This window comes from Rhipicephalus sanguineus, chromosome 11 (assembly GCF_013339695.2).
Source record: "Rhipicephalus sanguineus isolate Rsan-2018 chromosome 11, BIME_Rsan_1.4, whole genome shotgun sequence".
In the NCBI taxonomy this organism is placed as follows: Eukaryota; Metazoa; Arthropoda; class Arachnida; order Ixodida; family Ixodidae; genus Rhipicephalus; species Rhipicephalus sanguineus.
Window position 1 is genome coordinate 9,759,250 of NC_051186.1, and position 13,929 is coordinate 9,773,178.

Below are 13,929 nucleotides of genomic sequence, written 5' to 3' on the forward strand. Positions count from 1 at the left end.
TTTTGTTTTGCTTTTAGAAAACATCTGGCGTTTTTCGTTGGTTTATTTCATCAATCAACGGCGTTTTGAACAAAATTTTTATTGTTTAATCACGCACAGGAGAAATCTCACCAGGCACTACCTTGGAGGTAAACAATATCTGCTAATGGAAATGAGAGACAGAAGAAGTCGGCTTTTAGCTAACACCTATACCCTTGTCACACGGGTAGACTAACCACAGTAAAGCACGACGGCCGTTAAGTCTAACGGCTGTCGTACCTTGTCACACGACAACCCTAACCGCAGTTAAACCGCTAACGACCGTTTTCGTAAACGGAGGTAGGCAACCCCTGTTAGCGCCGTAAACTGACAACATGGCGGCCCCCATGTCGGACGCGAGCAGCTCGGCTCCCAACGACATACCGAGCCAAAAGCGTGTCAACTAGACCGTTGCGACGATGGAGGCGTTGATACACATTTGGGAAGATAGATTACCGGCTTTGAGGTAGAAGTTTGTCCGTGCTGCAAAAATCTAGTGTGCATTTCACGCGATTGATACACGGCTGCGTTCGTTCATTGAACAGGGCTTCACGCTATTTGATAGACGCGCATCAAAACACGCTGCTGACGCGTCCATAATCGAGCGTGAGGCCCAGTAAAAGGCGATGTTATAGCGGTGTTGCACGAACGCAGCCATGTATCAACTAAAGAACAGTTGGAAGCGCTAGAGGCGCACAAGCGCGCGTCTATTTAATATTTGGCGTGTTTCGCGCGTTTTTGTTTTTTCTCGGAAAAAGCAACCAGACAGGTGTGACAGCGCCTGTGTCTGGTTTGCGGTAACTGTGGTTACGTCCGCTAACTGCAGTTGGGTATAACAGCGGTTAAGCTTACCCGTGTGACAAGGGTATTACACTTCTACTTCTACTAACGTTTCCTACTGGAACATGCCAATGGCTGCTAATGGGGAATGAGAGACAGAAGAATTCGGCTTTTAGTTAACGCGCACGCTGCGAATTTTTTATTGTTCAACAACGCACAGGAAAAATCTCCCACCGGCACCACCTTGGAGGTCAAGATCTGGTACTAGCGTTACGACTGGTTACGCACGACGACTACGACAACTACGAAGGACGAACGGGTGCCGCTTTAAGGAGCTTCGCCCCTAAAACTTGAGAGCAATAATAAAACACACAAACGGAATGTGTGCGTTTTGTTTTTTTAATTTTAATGCGAATCGAAGTGAGATGCGAGACTAATCTACCTCCGTTTCGCATGCGTTTGTGTTCTCGCGCTTTCTGCATCGTGCAGACGCCACCATTTTCTACCGCTTTCCAGCGCTCATTAGGCTCATTTGCGTTCCCGCGTCTAACTAGATGTTCATGCGGCACACCGATAGTCTCGCGTCCATAAAAATGTCGCCGCTTTCTTGCTCAGTAATAGGTTGAAAGCCAAGTGATCGGCGAGGGCGCATTCGGCACAATCTGCAGAGATGAAGCGCAAAGAACGCCGCCACAACACCGCTCGCGTCTCGTGGGCTCGGGCTAGTCGGGCCCAGGAGGTTTTAACCTCCTTGGTTCGGGTCATGGAGGAAGGAAAACTCAGGAGAGGCCCTATCGTATCCCAATGCATTGCGAAAAGTGTGGCGGAAGTGACGTCAGATTTATGGGGCAAACAAACCGGTGTGGGGCAAACAAAAGAGCAGACGCCCCGCGGCGTGCTCTCCGCGGTGGTTCGCTTCTGCTCAGATTTGTAGTCCCGGCGTAAACGTAGCGCGTATTGTGCGGTTCGCACGTAGTAAAACGTTGCAAGCAGACGTTTACCAGGCTGTTCGTGCGTGGCAGGCCCGAGCACTGCGTGCTGAAATTCTTCGTGGAGCGTTTTTGTGCAACAGTACAGAAAGTACCGTTACGTGCCGTAATCAAAAACATTCAGCCCCTGCATCATCGTATTCGAACTCCCCTAGCAGTGACTTACGCGTTCTGCTGGACGTTAGCTCTTTCTTTTAGTTTCTCGTAGCCCGATTTCCCGATCTATTGCCCGATTAGCGGTTGCGGCGCAACGCCAACCTATAGTTGACGTAACTTCACGTCGAAAAGAGGACACCGCTGTATTGTATAGGCGATCGTGCACGTAAAGTTTGTAATTCCAGTGCGCACACAACACAAGCACTCAGCGAGCGCATACCGAACAATACATACATCACGTAGTCTGACAATAACAACAAAAGTTTATTGCCCTTTCGTTGAACGACACAGCCTCTAAAACGTACGATGCCTTCAGCGCATGTTATGTACGGTGCGTCAGACGCCAAAAACAAAAGTTCACATGAGTTCTGAGTTGACAGAATGAGTAACAAGCAACAGAGCGCACATCCGAGAGCTTCGCACGCAAATACCATGCCTTAGTGATCAGCAATGAAGCGAACGTATACGTACACATGAAAAGTGACACCCGCGGTACTGTCCGCAGTGCACGCGATTTGCACCGGGTATACGCAACAGCTGGGCATTGCGTAGCTTTCCTAAAGAACACACACAAAGAGCAGCATGCGTGAGTCGACTACACGGCTTGCACGGCGAAAAACAAACAAACAAAAAAAAGGCTGCAAAGTTTCGCGATGCGCGCATGCGCTTGCAAACGTCGCAACGGAAATCGCGAAATGTTTCGCTGCGCCTTCGCTAGGAGGCGATGTGGGTGTTTGCGATGTGGAGGCTTCACGAATGTGACGTCAGGGCCTCTCCTTATTTTTCCTTCCTCCATGTACTAAGGAGAGGCCCTGACGTCACATTCGTGAAGCCTCCACATCGCAAACACCCGCATTGCCTCCTAGCGAAGGAGCCTCGAAACATTTCGCGAGTTCCGTCGTGTCGTTTGCAAGCGCATGCGCGATTCGAGCCTTTTCTTTTTTCGCCGTGCCAGCGGCGCGGCGGCGCAATCGATTCACGCATGCTGCTCCTTGTGTGTGTTCTTTGGGAAAGCTACGCAATGCCCAGCTGTTGCATATACCCAGTGCAAATCGCGTGCACTGCGGACAGTACCGGTGTCACTTTTCATGTGTACGTACACGTTCGCTTCATTGCTGATCACTAATGCATGGTATTTGCATGCGAAGCTTTCGGATGTGCGCTCTGTTGCTTCTTACTCATTGTGTCAACTCAGAACACATGTGAACTTTTTTTTTAGCGTCTGACGCGCCGTACATAACATGCGCCGAAGGCATCGTACGTTTTTAGAGGCTGTGTCGTTCAACGAAAGGGCAATAAACTTATGTTGTTGTTATCGGAGTACGTGATGTATGTATTGTACGGTGTGCGCTCGCTGCGTGCTTGTTGTTGTGTGCGCACTGGAATTACAAACTTAACGTGCACGATCGCGTATACAGTACAGCGGTGTCCTCTTTTCGACGTGAAGTTACGTCAACTATAGGTTGGCGTTGCGCCGAATAGCTACTACGCTCACTCCATATACACGAACAAAGAACCGCTAATCCGGCAACAGATCGGGAAATCGGGCTACGAGAAAGGGAAGGCCTAACGCCCAGCAGAACGCGTAAGTTACTGCTAGGTGAGTTGGAATACGATGATGCAGGGGCTGAACGTTTTTGATCACGGCACGTACCGGTATTCTGTACTGTTTTGTTGCACAAAAACGCTCCACGAAGAATTTCAGCACGCAGCGCTCGGGCCTGCCACGAACGAATAGCCTGGTAAACGTCTGCTTGCAACATTTTACTGCGTCCGAACCGCACAATACGCGCTAAATTTACGCTGGGACTACAAATCTACGCAGAAGCTAACCACCGCGGAGAACACGCCGCGGGGCGTCTGCTGTTTTGTTTGCCCCATACCGGTTTGTTTGCCCCATAAATCTGACGTCACTTCCGCCACACTTTTCGCAATGCATTGAAATACGATAGGGCCTCTCCTTAGTATTCCTTCCTCCATGCCTTAGTATTCCTTCCTCCATGGTTCGGGCACGTCACGCGCTCGTGAGATTGTGTGCGCATGACGTGTTCGTGCGTATGCATCATGTGATCCTCTCGCTCGCAAGCCGAAGAGGGCAGGGAAGGGATTTGGCTTGCGAAGGCTACACGCGGCGAGCGGCAAGGTTTTGAAGCTCGCCTCCTCGCATCATGGTTTCGCGCCGCTTCAAAACATTGGTTTTCTCAGCCTATAATGGACCTATTAAAAATTCTAGTGGCACAATGCTCTTTATTGGGCGCTCAACAACTTCCAGAGTCTAACTAAAATTCGTTATGCCACCTGGTGAGGAGCCCTCTAAGGCGATCTGGTCCTACAGGAGTCCTTCATCGTCATCGATTGGCAAATACCTGCTAAAGAATGGTGTGCTACCATTGTGACCCGAATCCCTGAGCAGCTCGTGCATATGTTGGTCAATGTATCGTCCACCTATTCATCCATCTTCTTCCTAGAATTTGTCAACGCCCAAAATGGTCTCACACTACAGTTTAAACCAGGAATAACGAAATCGGCGGGGAAAGCACAAAATTTCGCTCTTGCGGGGATTTTGTTGCCACGAGAATGCGGCAGAAAGGCGTGGAATTTACAAAAAACACATTTTATTTCCAAACGACAGTAAGTTTGCTTTGGCGGGCCTTACCATGCAGCAATTTTATGCCTCTCGATCGGGAATCTCGTTTGCCACGGCACAAAGCTCGCCCCATGCACTGGTCAGTCACGGCGGCACTGCGCTGTCACCAGTACCGTCATCAAGTGCGCCTACAGGCGAACCTTCTTCCGGCTCCTCTGTATCAGTGCGGAATCGTGGACAGACAGCTGCACGCAACGCCGAATTCTTCGGTCGAAGAAAAGCAAGAGCCGAGGCCATCCTGGGGAAGATCGATTCCAGCACAACCGCCCTTTTTGTTGATGCAGCCAAATACGGGAAGAAGGACGCATATGTCGTCACAGTCGTCAATGCCAAGGGATCACTAGTTAACGCGGCCACGGTGGTCACCGGCTTCACTCACGAAGCCGAGGAACTGGCTATCGAAGTAGCTCTGCAAGAACGAAGAAGGGACGTCACCGTCTTTTCAGACTCACGAACTGCCATCAGGTCATTTTCATCGGGCTTCGTCTCGGCCGCAGCCGCAAGCATTGTTAATAAGACGACTGCTGAGGCTAACGAAGGGGAAGATCCTCTAACGCACATCATATGGTTCCCGGCCCACATGGGTAACATCTCATCCTCCCCAACCGGCAACCCTAACGAGAGGGCTCACCAGCTAGCGCGGGAACTAGCTACCCGCGGCGGTGACCGGCTATCTCAGACGGGACGGGAACGGGGATACATCGACTTCAAGGATCCATTAATATCATTCCATGAGATCACCTCAGCTCACAAACTAGGGCGCAGGCTCTCCCCCCCCCTCCACACCCTAAATTGAATAAAGCGCAAGCGGTCACACTACGACAACGACAGACAAACACGTACATCACTCCAGCCATGCTGAACAGAATCGATCCAGACTTTTCACCTCACTGTCAGCACTGTAATCACGAGCACTGAAATTTCGAATACATGCTCTGGCTGTGCCCCTTTAATTCGGGGTCAAGATTATCAGACAAACACGCCTGGGAGGCTGCCATGCGCAGCATGGAACTCAACGACGAACTCCTGGCAGTCCAGAGGGCCCGGGACATCGCTGAGAGGCTCCAGCTTCCGGCACCTTCCTGGGTGGAGCCAACTGGCTGAGCTAGCGGGACCTCCAGTCGCGTTCAGCTTCCGCCACTTTTGGACCAAAATAAAGTTCTCACTCACTCACTCGGCGAAATCCATTTTTAAATGCGAAGCATTTCTTAGCGCACCTCAGGCACTTTGGCCGTTTCTATCTATCTATCTATCTATCTATCTATCTATCTATCTATCTATCTATCTATCTATCTATCTATCTATCTATCTATCTATCTATCTATCTATCTATCTATCTATCTATCTATCTATCTATCTATCTATCTATCTATCTTTCCACGTCTGGCCACTCTCCTGGTCGTCTCCATAACTTGTAATATACCAAAATTGGCATAGCAGGGGATCAGTGCATGGCGAACACGGTCATGACATGAATAGCGCAAAATACCTGTCGCGTACGTCATGAAACCCTTCCTTCTCTCAGTCACGTGTGGCACATACCCGCATACCAGTGTTCATGTTATGCGGGTATGTGCCACAGGTGACGGAGTCTCAACCAACGCAGTAACCGCGAACACACACACATTCACACGCAAGGGAAGCGATAGCAATAATAATAATTCTTAGGATTTTATGCCCCAAAACCACGACATAATTATGAGAGACGCCGTAGCGAAGGGCTCCGGAAATTTTGACCATCTGGTATTCTTTAACGTGTACCGAGATCGCACAGTAAACGGGCATCTAGCTTTTACAGCGAAAGCTGTTACGAGATCATTTCAGCGGTCGTTTTTGGCGCCGTAGTTGTCCGCCGCCGCCGCCGGTGTCCGTAACCACTATCGCTCGAAATAAAAAAAAAACTACATAAGAATAAACAATTCCAGGATGGAAGGAGGTTCGAACCTGGGCCCCTGCGTGGGAGCCCAGTGTTCAACCTCTGAGCCATGCCGGCGCTTGAAACTGCTTTGCAAAAAGGTCCTATACAGGCTTCATGTCGGGAAGGAACCACAATATAGCGTGGTAGAAGAGTAAAATAAGCACAAATTGTCGCACAACGCGAATTTTATAACCGGGCATCACACAATGCAAATTGCGCAACGAGTACGCTGTTGAATGCTTCCAACCCATTCCTAAGGGCTCCGCCATAATTCTTCATCATCATCAGGCACAGCATCAACAAAGTGCGCATAATGCCTTACATGCGTTTCGCAGGTACCACGGCTCTCCGTAAAATGACGAAAAATGGCATAGTGCCTGCTTCCCTACTTCTCAAAAATTACAGTGAGTTATAGCGTAGTGGGTTCCTCGCAAATACAGTTGTATTGGTTGCCAAGGAAGCCCATAACCGCATGATCCATATCCTCGGGGTCTCAGTAAAGTTCTTCGGCACCCCCCCCCCCCTCTCTCGCACGTCATCGTATGTTACACAGCATGGCGGGAGAGGAAAATAGCGACCGGGCGTCACCCAATGCAAATTGCATAAATGGTGGGCCGTTTAAAGCTTCCAACCCATTACAAAGGGCTGAGCCATAATTCTTCATCGTCATCAGTGCAACAAAGTGCACATAATGCCTTACAGATGTGTAGCTGGTGCCTCGCTTCTCCGCAGAAGGACGAATAATGGCTCAGTAGGTGCTTCCCAACTTCACAAAAATTGTGAGTTATAGCGTAGTGGGTACCTTGCTAGTGTACTTGTATTAGTAGCCCCAAGAAAGCTTACAACGGACTCTAGAAACGCCGCTCTGCCAGCTTTCGCTGTGACTGTGCTGCGGTTTCAGCGAAGGCCTGGCGTTTTTTGCCTCCTTCGAAATTCGACCACCGCGGCCGGGATCGAATCCGCGAACTTCGGGTCAGCAGTCGAGCACCGTAACCGCTACACCACCGCGGTGGACACAAGGAAAGTGAGGAAGCTGAAGACAGAACACCCCTGGAAGGCGCTCAACTACCATCCACTTGTCCGCATGGTCCGCAACGTGGACCGCGTGGATTACGCGAAAACCGGGATCAATGCTTCCTACAATAAACCTGCTGAGATTACCAGGCCTCTCATCATTACCAGTGACTTCAACATTGATTTATCAAGACCCAACAACGCCTGGTCCTTGACTGCTTTAAAGACGGCTTGGATGTGGACAGATCATCAAAAGACCTCGCCGCCACGTCCAGGACAGGAGGCATCAGAGATCATTTCATCTTAAGAGGCATCCAGGATTTCCAGCAGCTGTACTATACTTCGCACTTCACTGCACTTAGACCCCTCGTAGCCGCGATCACGAACGGATTCGATTAACAAGACCGGTCCAGCTGCTGGAGCTCACTTGTCACGGGGATGATGACCTTGTTCACGCATGGTCCTTGACTGGTTGAAATACGGCTTAGATGTGGACAGAGCATCAAAAGACCTCGCCGCCACGTCCAGGACAGGAGGCATCATAGATCATTTCATCGTAAGAGGTATCCAGGATTTCCGCCAGCTGCACTATTGGCCTCGAGGAGTTACGGAGTCGCCCTCTATCGGACGCGCCTCGATTGCGTGCTAGGCAGGATACCGCCGGCGCGCTCCCCGTAGGTTTTGCTGTCGGCGCTCTACAAAAACACCTCGCGGAAGCCCTCCAGGGCATTTCTGTAAGTACTTTCGAAATGAACTCTGTTCTTTACTGTCAAAATAATCGTTTTCGACGAAATGAAAGCACAAGATAGTCTACAGTCGCTGTCTCTTTACCGAAAACCGAGCACCCGCTTCACGCTGTCACCGCGTTGGAGACCGCTGAACCGGCTTTTTGCGTGAAAGGTAGTCACTCGCTGAGTGCAAACTATGTGAAATATTTTGTTAGCGTAGACTGCCTGTACAACCAAATGGAGCATAACAGAAAGAAGCCTCAAGCCAGGGATCGCTCGGGTTCACGACGACTGACGGTGCCTCTGCATGTATGAGCGTCTGCATGTATGTTCGTACTGATGGTTTCGCGTTTGCTACGAGCGCGTTCTGGCACCGCGCTGTGAACTTTAGGCCGCAAAATATGAGAATTTGTGAGTAAACAAACAACTACTGTTGCGCGGACGCTATCAGAGCAGTTCAAAAACAATTTCCTTACAACTGCGGCTTCGGTGCGCATGGCAACTTTGTGATCTGCCGTCCCGACGATTCAGTGTTTTTTTTCTTTTTCGGTCTAAATTCGGGTACGTTTCAATGTCATTTGACGAGTTGTCTCGCACTGCGTATTGATCGGTCTTCTCAGCGGGCAAATGCCGCTGCTTCTGTTTCTTTATTCAGCGCATTCGTTTCGTTTGGTGCTCACACAAACAAATGCGACGCCTTTTTTTAATGCTCCTTAATTATCGTTCCGTTTGCATTCCAGTGAACTTGCCGCTCTCTGTCATCAACAAATTCATAGACCAAAGCTTCACCACTTCGAGATTGCTGGTGGAAGGAGAACCAGTCTACGAGACCGAGCATGTAGTAGCATGCGACGCCTAGGAAAAGAAAGAAAATACAGTAACGTCTGCCGGACTTGTTCTGCAAACGTCGGCTGTGAACTAGGACCCACATGAACTTGAAATAGTGGTGAATAAAATAGAAGGTATTGCAGCGACCAGCAGCCGCCAAACAGGATAGTAATTATTTGGCGAGTACCCCAGCAATTTTGGCAGCAGTGTGGTGTCTAACGCCAACAGGGCGGCATCTTTCCCACGTAAATAAATGAGGCTCCAAGAAAATACATGGGGTTGGCCGGTGGGCCGGTGGGCCGATCATCGGTGGGCCGATCACGGAGGCAATGCAAAATTTATGTAGCTTATGAAGCAATGCATGCCTCATCAAATGGGAAGGTTGCCCGCCGGCGTCCCGCGTCGGCGGCGTCAACACGAGTGATGCAAAAAATGATCGTCCCGTGATGGTATTATCATATGACGTCATCATGACTTTAGGAGAACTTGCGTTTGGCCTAGTTGGTGCTTACTGTTTGACATTTTGACCGCACAAAAAAGACGAGGACAGAGGGAGGTACCGCCCGTGTCGTCGTACCTCCCTCTGTCCTCGTCTTTTTTGTGCGGTCAAAATGTCAAACGTCATCATGACGTCACAGATCGCCAAAATATGTAGCGTCATTATGACGTCACATAATGTGATGTCACATGATGACGTATTCACACGTCATAGTCGCTTTGCATTGCCTCCGTGATCGGTAACGGAGGCCGTGCAAAACCGCGTTAGGTGCAGATCGATTTTGAAGGGGGGCGCGGGAGAATCAGTACATCGATTGACAAGAAGAAGATGGCTTTCGCCTTCTAGTCATCTTTAACGAATGCATAAGGGACCCTGTGCGTTTTTTAATTCAACGTATCTAAACAATGACTTGCGCATCTGCAGCCGATTTTGTGGACGCTGAGCACGGGGCCGACGATCAAGAGGTCGCATTGGAGGCTTCTGAGATGGCATCGCACGTGGTAAAAGGTAGCGCTTTTACCATCCTGTGGCAGATAAGCATCATTTGCCGGCGGGAAGCGCGCGCGAGCCATCGTCTCAATGCGCGCTGTCTGCTACTCACCGAACATCGCACGCCCGACGCAGTAACAAAAGTCTTCGTCGCGGAAGTGCTTGTTGCGCACAAGACTCGTAGCGGATGGCTACTTGCCGGTTCTTAGCTTTACAACTCATGCTTCACGCTGTTTCTTGTCCCGCGGTTACCAGTGCAGGCTGACACTGGGCTCCTTTGCGTAAGCGCGGCACTGCGGCACCGAGCGGTAGAGCCCCATGTTCGTCGCCTTCGGAGGCAGCCACTCTATTACAATGGTTTCAATTGAGTAGAAAATGAGAGAAAACATCGAATTTGAACAGACCGCAGCGCATGTGGCACTTGAAACTCGTTTTCAGAGCACGCGGCAGTGCGCCACAAGCAGCCGACGCGGCCGCTGAGACCACGTGATCCTGCCAAGCACGTCACGCCGACGGTGGCGCCGGCGTTTCCAGTGGTGGGCCTCGAGGCCAATACCTAGCACTTCACTGCACTTAGACCCCTCGTAGCCGCGATCGCGAACGGATCCGATTAACAAGACTTGTCCAGCTGCTGGAGCTCACTTGTCACGGGGATGATGACCTTGTTCAAAAACTATCAAGAACCCCTTCCACACATTCACCCGGGTTCGTGAAAGGTGCGTGCGTTCTGCGTCATAACGGACAAGTATAAGCATAACAACGGTAGCAATTGCAACTGTGACTGTAACGTACGTGCAGTGCGCCTGGGCGTGCCACTCGGCTGTGCATATATCTAGGAAAATTCATTCTATAAAGACAGCGCGTGCAAACACGGACACAAGAAAGAAGTCAGGACCACGGTGTTAGAAGTACAGGTGGAACGACGCAGCACCGGCGCCATGCGCTCGCTGTGTCGAACTTCGGTTCCTCCGCGCCGTCACGCCGCCAGATGGCAGGAGCAGTCGAGAGGCTCACAGCGGCGCGCGCCGGCCTCTCTTCCGACAAAGCCACGGTGACGAAGCAGTTGCCGCCACATTGCTTCCTCGTTTAATTCTTTTTGTGCGATGGCAGGTCATGCTATTCGAGTGAGAAAGCCGTGAAATGGGCAAAAAGTGTTTTGTGCCGCGGTGCAACTCTGTGTACAAGACCTGCACTGAAAAGTCGATTTTTCTGCACCCCGAGATGCGGAACGCCTGAGTGTTTGGCACCATGCGATTCCGCGCAAGGACCGCGTGCTGCAGTCGACTGATTACGCGTGCGAGAAGCACTTCGAGCCGAGGTACATAACGAAGACGTGGGAAGCAGTGTACAAAGGGCACGTTCTTGTGAGCACATCACGAAAGGCGGCTCTGGCTAATGACGCCGTGCCGACGAAGTATTGAGTTCATTTTGAGTTCATCGTCTTGAGTTCATCCACGCCGTGAGTTGGCCCGTTTTTTTAACGCCTACGTGCGTGCGCAGTCTTTCTCTCTCCGTGCGAAAGCTACGCTTGTTAACAATGAGAATATCTGGGGTTTTACGTGCTGAAACCACGTTATGATTATGAGGCACGCCGTAGCAGAGCCCCACAAATTTCGGCAATGTGGTGTTATTTAACATGCACTGACATCGTAGAGAACACGGGTCTCTAGCATGCCGCCTCCATCAAAATGCGACCGCCGCGGCTGGCATCGAACTAGGGAACTTCGGTCAGCAGCCGAGTACCGTAACCGGTGTACCATCGCGGTTGACTGGCTACGCTCGTAAAGACTCCGCACACCGCGATCGACGTGTTCCTTGAAGGACGAAGTAGTAATGCTGTCTTCGGGTGACTATGCGAGACATAAACAGTGAAATATATTCCTCAGTTGGCAACAGAGAAGAATCGGAAACATATATCCACCATTCATAATGTCTCCCCTTCTCGCAGTGCCAAACCAGGATGCTTTTTCATATCCTTCGTCGGTGCCTCAAACTTAGCTGCTGGCATTCGCTAAAATTCACTATTTTATGCACGACCAGCTAAAAAGTCGTATTCGTGACACATTTTTTTATCCGCGATCAACGACCGCAAATTACTTCGAATGTTCCCGACAGCAAAGACAGTATGCGTTTTCTGTTGTAATACTACGCCTAATGCGGTATTTTTTCTAACTATCTAAACTATACTTCTACAAATAGAACTAATTTTTGTCATATTTCAGCGTGACGTCACTGTCATATCTTTAATTGTCCGAATGAGGAAAGCATGTCTTGAATTTACCACCTCCAACCTTCGCGGTGGCAAATTCAACATATTCAACAGGTAGCGGCTGTATCGTCCAAATTTCGATTTATTCGAAGCTATTATTTATTTATTTATTTTTGCGCTCGTTATAGCGCGAACGCACAGTTTTTTATTCATTTCGAGGGGCGGTCGCGGCTCCGAAGCGACCACGCCTGATACCGCTCTTGAGCCACCAGTAGTGTAGCGCCATCTAGGGCCCTGTGAACAAGACGCCACAAACCGCGGACAGAAGTTCGCCGCTTCCGGAGGCGCCGTCGGTCCACCTATAATACTTCTAACACCGTGGTCAGGACACCACAAACGCCGACTAATAACTGAAGAGACGCAACTGAAGAACTGAAGAAGATCTAGGAAAACGTTTCTGAATAAAGCTTAGTTGCGAGTAGCACCTCTCCTGTCCATCTGTGTTCCTTCTTTGTCTTGTTCGGATTCGCTCTATGCAGTATTGAAGAATATAAGCACTACATATCAGCTTACCGCGTCTGGTGTTGGTAAAGCCCATGTTGCTGTTGGCATCGTTACGAAGCTGTAAACGACTGGTTATATAATGCATATGAGACTCTTCAACATGAATGTGCGTATATACCACTTCCATATTTCTCTAGCGTCATTCCGTAACGTTTCGCTCAATGTGAAAAATTACGCCACAGTCGCCATGCCGCGCATGCTTCGCATAACATCGATTCCCACGGTACGTGGGATCTGCCAAATTTTTTTCCTGCCCTTTTCCACCTCACTGATGATTGCAGCCTTATCTTCCAGCGTGATGAACTTCCGCTTTTTCGTTGGAGGCGGCATCTTCGCAGGCAGCAAAATCGGACGAAGCAATCGCAACACACAGTTCAGGTTGCACCAAGCGACCAGGCAAACGCTCCACAAATGGCTCCACAAATAATGAGTCCGCGATAACGAGAAGGTGTTTCGGCAAGCTATCATCATCATCATCGTCGCCAGCTTTATGTTTTTTTTTTTTGTAAACAATGATGGCGGCTGCTTCTTAAGTGCACTGTAGCGATATTTTTGTACAATTTAAGTGTAGCATGAATGCATTCCAGCAGTTTTCGAATGTAGTTAATGTTGCGAGAGTAGGTTATTTGCGCACTCGTGTTTCAAAAATTTCGTTAATGAGGGACTGCGGCATGAATATCGTTCGTAGTCGCAAGTTACGAAATGCATTGAGTCGTATGGGCGTTCGCCGGTGCTCCGAAAATATTTTGTCGCGGTGAGAATTTTGTTCCCTCGGGATTTCGTTATCGCGGGTTTCGACTGTACCCACGTCCCGCGACCAGCGACACGCGAGTGTGGCAACAGATTTTTGCGAAGTATAAATTTTCCCACTGCATGCATTCCTGAATGTCGGCTTCACAACTTGTCTTAGGGAGCTATTCTCGATGTGTCCATCTAATGGTCTGTCCATTTCGGCCGCAGCTGATTGGCCGGAGCTCGGCGAGCACCGCTCCCTCCGTTTCTGGCTCTTCTCCCGCAACATCGCTTTGACGTCACGGAGCTTTCACAACACTGAACAAACAAAGCCTGCAGAGGGGAATAGAGCCGCCAG